This window comes from Argentina silus, assembly GCF_951799395.1.
Source record: "Argentina silus genome assembly, chromosome: 13".
Lineage (NCBI taxonomy): Eukaryota > Metazoa > Chordata > Actinopteri > Argentiniformes > Argentinidae > Argentina > Argentina silus.
The window spans coordinates 19,791,103-19,803,602 of record NC_139667.1 but is presented as its reverse complement, the minus strand read 5'-3'; the positions used below and the strand labels follow the sequence as shown (position 1 = coordinate 19,803,602).

The 12,500-nt window shown below is 45.5% G+C and overlaps 1 protein-coding gene across 5 annotated transcripts in view; it reads left to right on the top strand.

The window, feature by feature from the left end:
• foxn3 (forkhead box N3) overlaps positions 1-12,500 on the top strand; it is an 80,046-nt gene that overhangs the window by 19,528 nt on the left and 48,018 nt on the right. For 2 of the 5 annotated variants that reach the window (XM_083683919.1, XM_083683915.1), the window contains exon 1: positions 6,417-6,527. The exons of 1 other annotated variant lie outside the window; for it this stretch is intronic. The gene's annotated coding sequence lies outside the window, so the exon portion shown is untranslated. Of the gene's footprint in view, positions 1-4,705; positions 4,755-6,416; positions 6,528-8,987; positions 9,098-12,500 lie in introns of those variants that run through there. 2 more of the 5 variants (XM_083683918.1, XM_083683916.1) reach the window with 2 other exon arrangements.

The following is a 12,500-nucleotide window of genomic DNA, read 5'->3' as shown; positions in this document are numbered from 1 at the left end:
AGCTGCTACTGAAGCTGGATGGAGCTTGTAGAACACGAAAGGGGACTTGAAGGCCTAGTGTTAGCTTTATGTAAGTGAGGGGGGAGGGGGGGAGGGGGGGAGGGGGGGAGGGGGGATGTCACTATTGACCTCATGAGTGAGTGTTCGGGAGTAAGAGCGAGATAGAGTGATGGAGGGGACAGGGAGAAGGAGAGAGAGAGAGATAGATATATACATAAATACATAGATATGGAGAGATAGAGTGAGAAAGAGGGATAGGTGGTTGAAAGAGCGAGCGGGAGAGAAAGAGAGAGTCTAATAAAGACCGAAAGGGAGAGCGAGAGAGAGAGGGAGAGAGAGAGAGGGAGAGAGAGAGAGAGAGAGAGAGAGAGAGAGAGAGGGAGAGAGAGAGAGAGAGAGAGAGAGAGAGAGGCGCAAAGCAGGGGAGAAGTGATTCAAATGCATTAGCTAATCTATCAGGCGAGTAAAGCAAATGTGAGGCGATACCTCGGAGAAATCTATCAAAGAGATTAATCTGTGGCGTGTTGCAGTTGTACCTCTCTGTACCATTCACTTCCAATATAGCTAGGGAGTGTGAGAGATGGAGCCCAAAAGAGAGCACCAGAAACAGAATGAGAGAGAAAATGATTTAACAGAATGTATTCATTCGACAGATGGGGAGGGAGCAATATACTATACATGGTTAATGCAGTTGCAGTGGTAGACAGACAGGGTTCCAAAATGTGGTGTGTGTGTGTGTGTGTGCGTGTGTGTGTGTGCATGTGTGTGTGTGCGTGGGTGTGTGTGTGTGTGTGTGTGTGTGTGTGTGTGTGTGTGTCTGGGATGAAGACGAATGCCTGTGTTCCCGCGGGGTTCATGGGTGAAGGAATTAACACGGCTTGTCACTCGCAGCCTAGCTGCACTCTCCCCCCCCCTCCCCTCCCCGTTGCCCTGGCAACCGACGCCTCGGTGTTCCGAAGTAACTGTGGTGACACAGTTGCAGAGAGAGAGAGAGACTGCCTGGTGACAGTGGTGACATAGTTGCCGAGAGATGAAAAACATGATTATTACATATGAAGTATTTTCTGTAGCGATCTTTTAAAGCTTGTTTTAAATATTACTGATATCAAGTTCTGTTGATAGCACACTGCATGTCTCTCACAACATTTGATTTTTACTTTCATGCCAATAGAGCATGTCAGAGAGGGAAACACACATGCACACACACACACACACACACACACGCACGCACACACGCACACACACACACACACACACACGCGCGCGCGCACACACGCACACCCACACGCACACACTCACACACACACACACACACACACACACACACACACACACACACACACACACACACACACAGTCGGTGTGTAAATCGAGACGGGAGGGAGTGCATGTTTTGTGGGGAAGGATGGAGAGGGGGAGCAGATCAGAGATTAAGGGTAAAGATTTAACTCCTGAATCACCAGGAGCAAAACAGCAGTGATCAGTAATTCATGGCCTTTGTTAAGGAGGGGACTGGGGGTTGTGTGTGTGATTGTGTGTGTGAATGTGGAGTGTGTCGGAATGACAACATACAAGATACAAGATCATTTTATTGCCACCAAAGTTGGTGAAATATACACTGACATTTGTATAGCAATAAGACAACAGAGTCAATACAACACAACTGCCAAAACCAGGGATCAAACCAAAGACCTTTAGATCTTCAGTCTAACGCTCTCCTAACTGAGAGCTAACTGAGGGGGAAGGGAGACTACTACCAACTTAGGATACTGTCCCAGTTTAGTGGTTGACAGCCCTGTTAGGAGGACCCAGGGGGAGGTTACAGGGTGTCATGTTACTGTGTGTACAGCCTTGGCAGCATACACGGTAAGGCTAGAGGTGACTCCCTCCGCTGGCAACGGATGGTACGCACGCATGCACGCACACACACACACACACACACATACTGTTTATTTTCTCTCAGAGCAGAACACCATAACTGCAATAACAAAAGGATTCTCCTTAATGTATTTCTAGTCTTTTTCTTATCAATTCATCCATATTTCACCGCATAAGTTAATTCATAACACACTCGTTTCCAACAACGACCCCATTGACATATCGTATACTATGTAGGAAAATCTCTTATCACATTCTGTACTTTGTGAGGAGTTTGTGTGTGTGTGTGTGTGTGTGTGTGTGTGGGTGTGTGTGGGTGTGTGTCTTCACAAGCGGCCAGCTCCGTCTGTACAGAGATAAGAGTTTATACGGCCGCCCTCCTCCAAACAACTGCTCAGCGAGATCCTTCGCAAAGTAGTTATAGATAATAACCGCCTTGTGCGTGCGCTAGCACTAGCTAACAGATGCTAACCCTGGTTGGAAAGTCCTGGAAACGATTACTCAAGAGAGATAGAAAGAGAGAGCGAGAGAGAGAGGAGAGGAAAGGGAGAGAGGGAGAGGAGAGGAAGGGAAGTGTCAGCGTTTTAAGCTGTGATTAAGGCAATATTGTTGATGAATCAGAATGATGCATAAGCCCCCAGGCTAGATGTTTCGAGGCAATTATAGGCAGTTGCGTGAGGGGTCAGATTGAGCAGTGAGTTCTCCACACGCTGAAGTCTATATCTGAATATCTATATCTATATGCCTGATTCGATCCCTGGTTTGGGAAGGTTATGGTTAAACCTTTGGTCGCCCCACACACAATGAACGCACACACAGGCCCTTTCTCGATGATTAGAAAGTTGAAATTTCTCGGGATGTGAGAAATCGAGTTCCTGGGAAAGGGTGTGTTCCATGTGTTACAAAGAGCCCATCCTCTGATTTCTGCCTCTACCAGCCTCTACTGATATAGATATGTACTCACCGGCCACTTTATTAGGTACATCTTGCTAGTACCAGGTTGGACCCCCTTTTGCCTTCAGAACTGCCTTAATTCTTTGTGGCATAGATTCAACAAGGTGCTGGAAACATTCCTCAGAGATTTTGGTCCATATTGACATGATAGCATCACGCAGTTGCTGCAGATTTGTCGGCTGCACATTCATGATGTGAATCACCCGTTCCACCACATCCCAAATGTGCTCTATTGGATTGAGATCTGGTGACTGTGGAGGCCATTGGAGTACAGTGAACTCATTGTCATGTTCAAGAAACCAGTTTGAGATGATGTCAGCTTTGTGACATGGCGTGTTATCCTGCTGGAAGTAGCCATCAGAAGATGGGTACACTGTGGTCATAAAGGGATGGACATGGTCAGCAACAATACTAGGCTGTCGCGTTTAAACGATGCTCAATTGGTACTAAGGGGCCCAAAGTGTGCCAAGAAAATATCCCCCACACCATTACACCACCACCACCAGCCTGAACCGTTGATTCAAGGCACGATGGATCCCTGCTTTCATGTTGTTTACGCCAAATTCTGACCCTACCTGAATGTCACAGCAGAAATCGAGACTCATCAGACCAGGCAACGTTTTTCCAATCTTCTATTGTCCAATTTTCTATTGTGCCACTCCTGTCAGCTAAGAACAGGAAACTGAGGCTACAATTCATAGTTGTTGGTTGTTGGTGCCAGATGGTGCCAGATGGGCTGGTCTGAGTATTTCAGAAACTGCTGATCTACTGCTAAACCACCAACAATTACGAATTGTAGCCTCAGTTTCCAGTTCTTAGCTGACAGGAGTGGCACCCAGTGTGATCTTCTGCTGCTGTAGCCCATCTGCTTCAAGGTTCGATGTGTTGTGCGTTCAGAGATGGTCTTCTGCATACCTTGGTTGTAATGAGTGGTTCATTCTCCTCTGGCCTCTGGCATCAACAAGCCATTTTTGCCCAGAGAACTGCCGCTCACTGGATATTTTCTCTTTTTCGGACCACTCTCTGTGAACCCTAGAGATGGTTGTGCGTGATCCCAATAGATCAGCAGTTTCTGAAATACTCAGACCAGCCCGTCTGGCACCAACAACCATGCCACGTTCAAAGTCACTTAAATCACCTTCCCCATTCTGATTCCCCATTTTGAACTTCAGCAGGTCGTCTTGACCATGTCTACATGCCTAAATGCATTGAGTTGCTGCCATGTGATTGGCTGATTAGATATTTGCGTTAAAGAGCAGTTGAACAGGTGCACCTAATAAAGTGGCCGGTGAGTGTACTGTATATCACACACATATTATTCATGTGTCTACAACTAGACTGGGTCCAAAACTTGTAACCCCCTCCACTATACATCAGAATGCCGAAATAGCTCCGTTGGGAGAGGGTCCTTGGTTCCGGCAGCATCTTTTGGCCGCCCCAGACAGACACCCCATGACCGCACACATACACACTTTCTCAATTAGAAGCTTGATTTCTCACTTCCATCCTCTACTTGCTTCTTCTCAAAAAGCAATGGAGCAGAATATCTAAGGGGAGGATTCTAGATATTCTCCTCCAATGTGAATAATCTAGGAGAATATCAAGGTTCCTCCACTTAGATATTGTCCTCCAATATTTTTTTGGAGTAGGATACGAGTGGAGGATGGAGGGGAGGAAGTGAGGAATTGAGTTTCTAACAACTGGGAAAGGGCCACAGAGTGTGTAGGCGTGTGTGTGTTTAGCTATCTATATCACACCCATTACATGTGTCTTAAATTCTTAACCCTCTCCCCTGTCCTTCATCATCCTCCCCAACTGTGCCACAGATCAGGAACACGCTCCAGGAGGTAGGCGTGAATGTGTCAGAGACTACCATCCGCAGAAGACTTCACCAGCAAAAGCTACAGAGGCTTCACTGCAAGGTGCAAACCACTAGTTAGCCACAAAAAAACAGGATGGACAGAAAACCGGGTCCAAAATTACAACGGTACCACGAGAGGACGCTAGGTTTTGTGGCGTGCCCGCCAGACGGCCGATTATTCCCCTGGTTTGATAACATTCCTCATTCCATTCCATGCATTTTAATGAGCCCGTTCTCCGAGATCTGACTCCACCAGCCTCGCCTGATATGTATATATCACAGAAAGTGCAGAGTAGAAACTCTATTCCTCTGTCCTCCATTACCTTTTTCTCAAAAAACATTGGAGGACAATATCTAAGCGGAGGAACCTAGATACTCTCCTCCAGTGCCTTATGAGTAGGATGCAAGTGGAGGAAAGAGGAGAGGATGCGAGGAATCAAGTTTCTAACAATTGAGAAAAGGGCCCAAACCCCCAGTCCCTCCCTAACAAAGGCCATGAATTACTGATCACTGCTGTTTTGCTACTGGTGATTCAGGAGTTAAATCTTTACCCTTAATCTCTGATCTGCTCCCCCTCTCCATCCTTCCCCACAAAACATGCACTCCCTCCTGTCTCGATTTACACACCGGCTGCTTTGGGGCATTATCTCTCTCTCTCTCTCTCTTTCTCTCTTTCTGTGTGTGTGTGTGTGTGTGTGTGTGTGTGTGTAAGTGTGTGTAAAATAAAGAATGTTTGTGTGTCACTTGGTTTTAGTGTCTGGCTATACGTCGAAGTAAGAGAAAGTGTGTGTTTGTGTGTGTGTGTGTGTGTGTGTGTGTGTGTGTGTGTGTGTGTGTGTGTGTGAGTGTGTGAGTGTGTGTGTGTGCGTGCTGACAGGGGTCAATGCTTTGAGCCACATTCCATATCTCTGCGCCGAGCTTAGATAAGGAGACTGCTTGACAGGCAGCCATACCTCTGCTATTTCCTACTTCAGCTGTCAAGAGAGAATAACCTTTGACCATCCCTCCTGTCACAACACACACCTCCGTCTCTTTGTAAGGATAAACAAAGGTAAATGTTGTGTTGTTGTTATTGTTGTTCAGGCAAAGGTGGCTCCCTTGGATTCAGAACAAACACAGGCTGCCCGTATAAAGATTAGGTGTTAAGAGCCAACTCTGTTCTCCTCGGATATAGAGAGGTGGAAACTCTGCTTGTTTAGACCATGTAAATCTGTGACATCACCACTGGCTGTGTTTACTGCAGGTGTGTGTGTGTGTGTGTGTGTGTGTGTGTGTGTCTTTGTGTAGCCAATCAGAGAAGCAGAGGGGTCAGCACTTGTCAGACAGGTTACTGGGACATGTGACACCTTTCCACTCGCGGTGTTACCGCGAGTAAAACACACACACACAAACGCGTGCATGCACGAACATATGCGCACACACACATACACACACACACACACAAACATTCTTTCTCTTGCATTGACATATAGCCAGACACACAAACCAAGTGATGCACACACATTATTTATTTTACACACACACACACACACACACACACACACACACACACACACACACACACACACACACACACACACACACGCACACACACACACACACTGCTCTGGCCCCACCCTCCTCTCGCAGGTAAACACAGGGCAGATGAGTCAAGGCTTGTCGGGGGTTTGACGCAGTTCGTCTCTGTTTCTCTCCCTTCTCACAATCACAGTGCTGGGCTCTATGGCGTGTTGTGAAGAGCTTGTTTGAGATTTACACATTCAAACCTTCAACTTACGGCTTTAGAAAGCAGTGTGTATTTGTGTTAACAAGGAAAGAGAGAGTCCATGTGCAGGTAGGGACGTTTTTGTCAGACTTGTCTTTATTTCACATTAATCAACTTTTCTGTACATTCTGCCAGAAGGCTAATCTGTCGTATCTTAGTATTTTTTAATTTTTCACCTGTTGTATCTGGTATTTTAGGAACCTCTGGAAGCCTGTGTTGTTTGAAATTTGAATTTGATGTTGTTTGAAATTGTTAATCTTAAGGACCAGTGAGGTTTTCTCACATCTCAATGGGTCAAACAGTAGAAGTTAGCTCTCTCTCTCTCCCCAGGGAAAAACAAACAACTTTATACTAAAGTGTGTGTGTGTGTGTGTGTGTCAGTGTGTGTGTGTGTCAGTGTGGTCGTTAGAGTGGCCTTTGTCCCAGAAACGACCCTACCAGTGTACTCCTTGGTCGTTAACAAAGTGCCTCTTGTACATGTGTTGACACCAGACATTGTTTGGGTACAGTATGTGTTTTGTCCTCCTCAAATATTTATGACTGTCAAAATTGAAACTGAAAGGTACCTGGTTGTGTAATTTCAGAGCTGATACTGCTTGAATACATAAACAGTCAAATAAAAATGGTCTCTCTTCGGTTACACTGGAAAGTACTGGTTAGTATTTAGCAGTATTCACTCATCATGTCTTTGAAATCCCCCTGTGTGTGTTGCCCGAAGCTCACAGTGATTGATCGATTGATTTGACTTTAGGGTTTATAAAATAAATTATTGTTCAAATATACATCATTTACTATGACCCTTTAAGCATTATAGACATAAAAGAATAACTGAACACTCCTTTCCAATCCTTAGAGGAAAGAAACAGAAAAACATGAACAAAACACAACAACAGCCTACACTAAATCGCTTTCCGAAGTAGCATCAATAGCCAAGTAGAGTATTTATTTACTGCCTTGAATAGCCACTTTATGGGGCCTCTGTCATGCTTCTAACGAGCCCCCTTGGTAGTTATAGAACAGCCCATCCCATTGGAGCGGATGGTGAGGTGACAGTTTGGCAGTTGGTTGGCTTGTAAGAAGAAGGGGTAGGCTGGGCCTATTCAGGGATAGGATTGGTCCTTTGTATTGCCTCAGGGGCCCTGGCCTGGTGTAGAGTCGGTTCGTCTCGTACTCAAAGGGACCGAATTAGTCTCTGAGAATAGGGGAGAGTGAAAGAGAGGTCATGGACTCTACTGTTTGCTTTTCTTCTTAGTGTTGCCCTTTTGATGTTGCTCTAAAACGATCCATGCGGGGTTGCGATACAGCTGGTGCCAGAGAACATGGCAGAAGTGTATCAGTAGGGGCACCGTCAACAAGTTCTCTGTCCCCCTTGGCAACAACAACATGGACATTTTATATTCTCTCAGAAATGGTATATTCCCTCGGAAATCTTTTGGAGTAAATCAAATTCTACAGATAGCACTATTCAAAAGAGCTATTGAAACACACACATCTGGCATACAGGGTCCAAAACTGGTAATACTGACCTACTATTGTTACTTGTGTATGAAAATTAACAGCTACTTAAAATGACTATACCTCTATCATGGTGAGAAAGGGAGGGTGATTCTTCAGAGACGTGTGTTGCTTGTCTGTGGGTTGAATGGCTGTATGGAGACACTAGACAGTGACATGACATCTGCAAACCCTTTTCTGAACCAGATCAGGATTGTGGTTGATGGGGAATGTTCTCTGACTTCCCACTCTGACATGTTCTCTTTATCTAATTACACCCATGTCACATGTATTGTGTTGGTCTGAATGAGCAGGAAGCTGATGTGATTGCTGATCTTATTTTGATGAACGGGAAGAATGTTTCTCTGTAGGCCTAGTTTATGTTGTTTTTCCAATACTAAGATTATTTAATGCATAATTGCAACCAGTGTAAATTGTAGTGTTCCTATTATTATATAGTCATACACGTTATTATTAAGATATTTAGCAAAGGAGATGTGAGTTTGTACTGACAACACAAGCCACCGCTCGCAGTCGACATCGTCTCTCCAAAACAAATGTTGATTTCTTTGGACAGCTGGTTTGGGCCCTAAAACAGACCCTGACCGCTTCATTACCTTCCGTTCTTTACTTTTTGAGTGCGCCCTTCTCGGATCATATAGTGTGTGTGTGCGCCCCCCAGCGTGCGTGTTGTGTGTGTGTGTGTGTGTGTGTGTGTGTGTGTGTGTGTGTGTGTGTGTGTGTGTGCGCGCGCGCGCGTATGCATGTGTGTGCGCGCACCCGCGTGTGTATGTGCGCGCAGCCCCCCAGCTTGGCCTCGCGGTCATGTGTGCACTTCTCGTTTGCTGACGAGCGCTAGAGTCATTCTCTTCACTCTCTCTCCTTCTGCATGCACAGAGGGAACGCACACTCCCTTGCACACAGTCGCTTGTCGGGGACGGGGAGAGCGGAATTAACGGGAGAATATTGACGTTGCGTTAAGGATTAGGATTTCTGACCTGACAACATTCATTTACCCCGGGCTTTCTACTTGTAAATCACTCTGAATTAGTCGCTGAGAAATGGAGGGTTTTAAACGAATTTACGCAGGAGTGTTGGTTCCAAAGACGTGCGCTGTCTGTTTCTCCTGATTCGTAGAGCACTAGGTAAGAGACATTTTCCTACTCGCAACGGCATGATCGGAACCTGACATTCTTTAGTTGTTAAATTTGACCAACAACGCCGTTGTTTTTCTGATAGCATCGCCCAAAACCCGTCCTAACGCTGGCAAACATATTCAAGTGTTGTCTACTTCACAAACACAGTTCACTTAAAATGCGTTTTATAATAGGGCACAGGAAACCGAATATCAGCGCCTCTGAATCGATCATCTAAAGGCAATTTCACACACACACACACACACACACACACACACACACACACACACGTACACGCACACGCACACGCACACACACTCTATCTCTCTCTCTCTCTCTCTCTCTCTCTCTCTCGTGCGCGCAGTAGAGTTGATGTTTGCGTGTTCTTATTTGCAATATAATTTGTTTTCGCAAAGTTTTATTTTCTTGTCCTTCCACCCACATTGCACTTCAGGCAAACCTATCGACAGAGGCGCACACGTCCATCATAGGCTACTTTTTACATGCCAAAAGTTTACACCAACCAAAGACATGCATGGGCCTATTTGTGTAATATTCTTTGTTAAAATGTAGACTATGATAACCTTTGTGAAATATGTTCTTCAGTTAGGTTCATGGCTATGTGTTTTGCTGTCTGTCTTTCCACAATTTATAATATAGGTATAACCACCAACCAACTACAGTAGGCAGCTTGAGTAGGCAGGTTATGCAGGCATGTAAGACTGAGTCTTACTCACCTGAAACTGGACTGTGTGTGGAGTCTTATGCACTTAGGACTATTGGTTTGTAGAGAAAAAAGAAATCAAATAATCATGTGGATCAGTTTTTGACAAAATATTGTTTTCTACATGACAAAGAAGTGCCAATAAGGAGACCCCAAATGTGTGCAGCAGGCTATATATTGTGTATATTTGTAGTGCAATACATTTCGATGAGAAATATTCAGAAATAAATATTGTACATGTATTATAGAATGAGTATCCTGTGTATCGTTGGTGTTCTTTTGGTTAAACCCCGGAGATGATCAAAACAAACCCACCCATCTTTAATTGAAGGAAAACCGAGTTCTGATTATCTGCGTGTTTCCTGTTGTGTGTAAAACCTACCGGCCCTAGTTACATATCTGTGCCCACTGACGTAAAGCCTCCGATAACATTGGATTAAGCCGTATAAACATGATTGTTACCTTAATTAGATTCGCAGGCGGGAGGAGCGGGAGGAGCGAGGGAGCGATGAAGCAAGGGAGGTAAAGGTAGAGACCACAGAAAGAGAGGGGGAAGGAGATGGAGAGAGAGAGAGGAAGAGAGGAAGATGGACAATGTGCACAATGAGAGAGCAGGGAGTGGGAGAGAGTAAGAGTTAGGTAGAGAATGACAGAAAGAGAGGGAGAGAGAGAGAGAGAGAGACACTCACTACTTTGTCTCTGCCTAGTGACAGCTGTGAGTAAATCAATCATGGAGCCATAGGATTTGGAAGGTTGCAGGCTGGTTATCTGGAGGTAACGGTCATGCAGACACCGGTCGTCACAGGGTGACCAGCTGTTTTGTTGACAGGGTCAGCTTTCTTAAGCCAGGCCATTCACTGTTTCACTGCCACTGAGAGTCCATACTCGCCCAGTCAGTTGGCATGCTGTACCTGGAGGATAGAGTTTGATAGAAGTTGAATATCATGTGTGTGTGTGTGTGTGTGTGTGTGTGTGTGTGTGTGTGTGTGTGTGTGTGTGTGTGTGTTCAATTTTATGTGTCTCTTAAGTGGCTGGTTAACCATCATTGTTGTGAGAGTTCATTCGAGTCATTCTGTCGAGAGAGAGAGAGAGAGAGAGAGAGAGAGAGATGTGAGTAGGGAATAAGCACAGATATGACTGTTTGACAGAATGTCATAAAGATAGGCATCTCCAGCGTGCCGCCCGCCGTCTCTCTGTCTTGTCTGTTTTCCCACAGAAGAACTCAACTACCCGGAATATTCCACATTCCTATCCTGTGAGAGAGGCAGAGCAGAGGGGAATGTTGTTCTGTCATCTAATGTGTTCTGTCGTATTGTTCCTTGTGTTGTCTCTGTGTCGTGTGCTCTAAGCCTATGTTCCGTCAAAGACAGAATGGTGCTAGAGTGTTGTGTTTATGTTATGTGCTGCGTCTCATTTCTCTACACTTCTCCTGAAGTGTGCACTTCCCCTGTGTGGGTTGAACAAGTGTGTCCCTCCCCCCCGCACATACACACACACAGCTAGACTGAGACATTAGCCTGAACTCGTAAACCCCTCCCCTTTACACCGGAGTGCCGAAATAGCTCAGTTGGGAGAGCGTTAGACTGAAGATCTAAAGGTCCCTGGTTCGATCCCTGGTTTCGGCAGCTTATGGTTAAACCTTTGGCCGCCCCACACATATTCACGCACGCGCCATGAAACCTCACACACATTGTGTTTGTGTTTGTGTGTGTGTGTCTAATGTGATGTCCTCCAGCCACTTAAGAGCGGTCATGGGGTGATTATGGCAATTATGATATCAGCAATACAGATACAAATGATGTGTGTAGCGCTTTTAAAGGGAGTCACGGTCTTGACAGGCCAATCGCACCAGTTGACAAAAGGACAGCATAAGAGAGAGAATTCAATCAAATCCCAAACAGCAATTCAGAACAGTAGAGAGCTGCGGAACACCGTCTGAAATTAAGTGTGAATGGGAAACCTTGATGCTGACTCTCTCTCTCCCTCCTCCCTCTCTCCTTTTCTCGCCTCCCACCTCTCTCTCCCTTACCGCCCCTTACCTCCCCACTCCTTGCCTCATCTCTCCAATTCTATCACCCTTCATTCCCTTTGTCATCTCTCTCTCTCTCTCTCTCTCTCTCTCTCTCTCTCTTTCTCCCATTCCGTCTCCGCCCCTCACAATTCAAGATGTTTTATTGGCATTTTATGGAGAGTGTTTTCATGGAAGGTAAATAGACTCTTATTGTCACACAAGAGACACTTCAAAGCTTGAAACACTTCTCTCATGCTCGCTCTGTCTCCCTCTCTCTCTCTCTCTCTCTTTCTCTCTCTTCTCTCTCTCCCTCTCTCTCTCTTTCTCTTTCTCTCTCTCCCTCTCTCTCTCTCTCTCTCTCTTCTCTCTCTCTCTCTCTCTCTCTCTCTCTCTCTCTCTCTCTCTCTCTCTCTCTCTATCTCTCTCTCTCTCTCTCTCTCTCTCTCTCTCGACACAACTCAATGTAATGAGCTGTTTTCACATGACAAGTGACCTGACAAGTCTTCCAATGCCAAAGCAAGAACACAGGGGACACATAATACATCAACAACAACACTATGATCATATTGATGATCTCTCTCTCTCCCTCCCCCCCCCCCCCCACCCCCCTGTCTCTCTTTTATACTATTAATGCCACAGTATATACTGTAACTGGTAGGAAACATACCATTATTAGT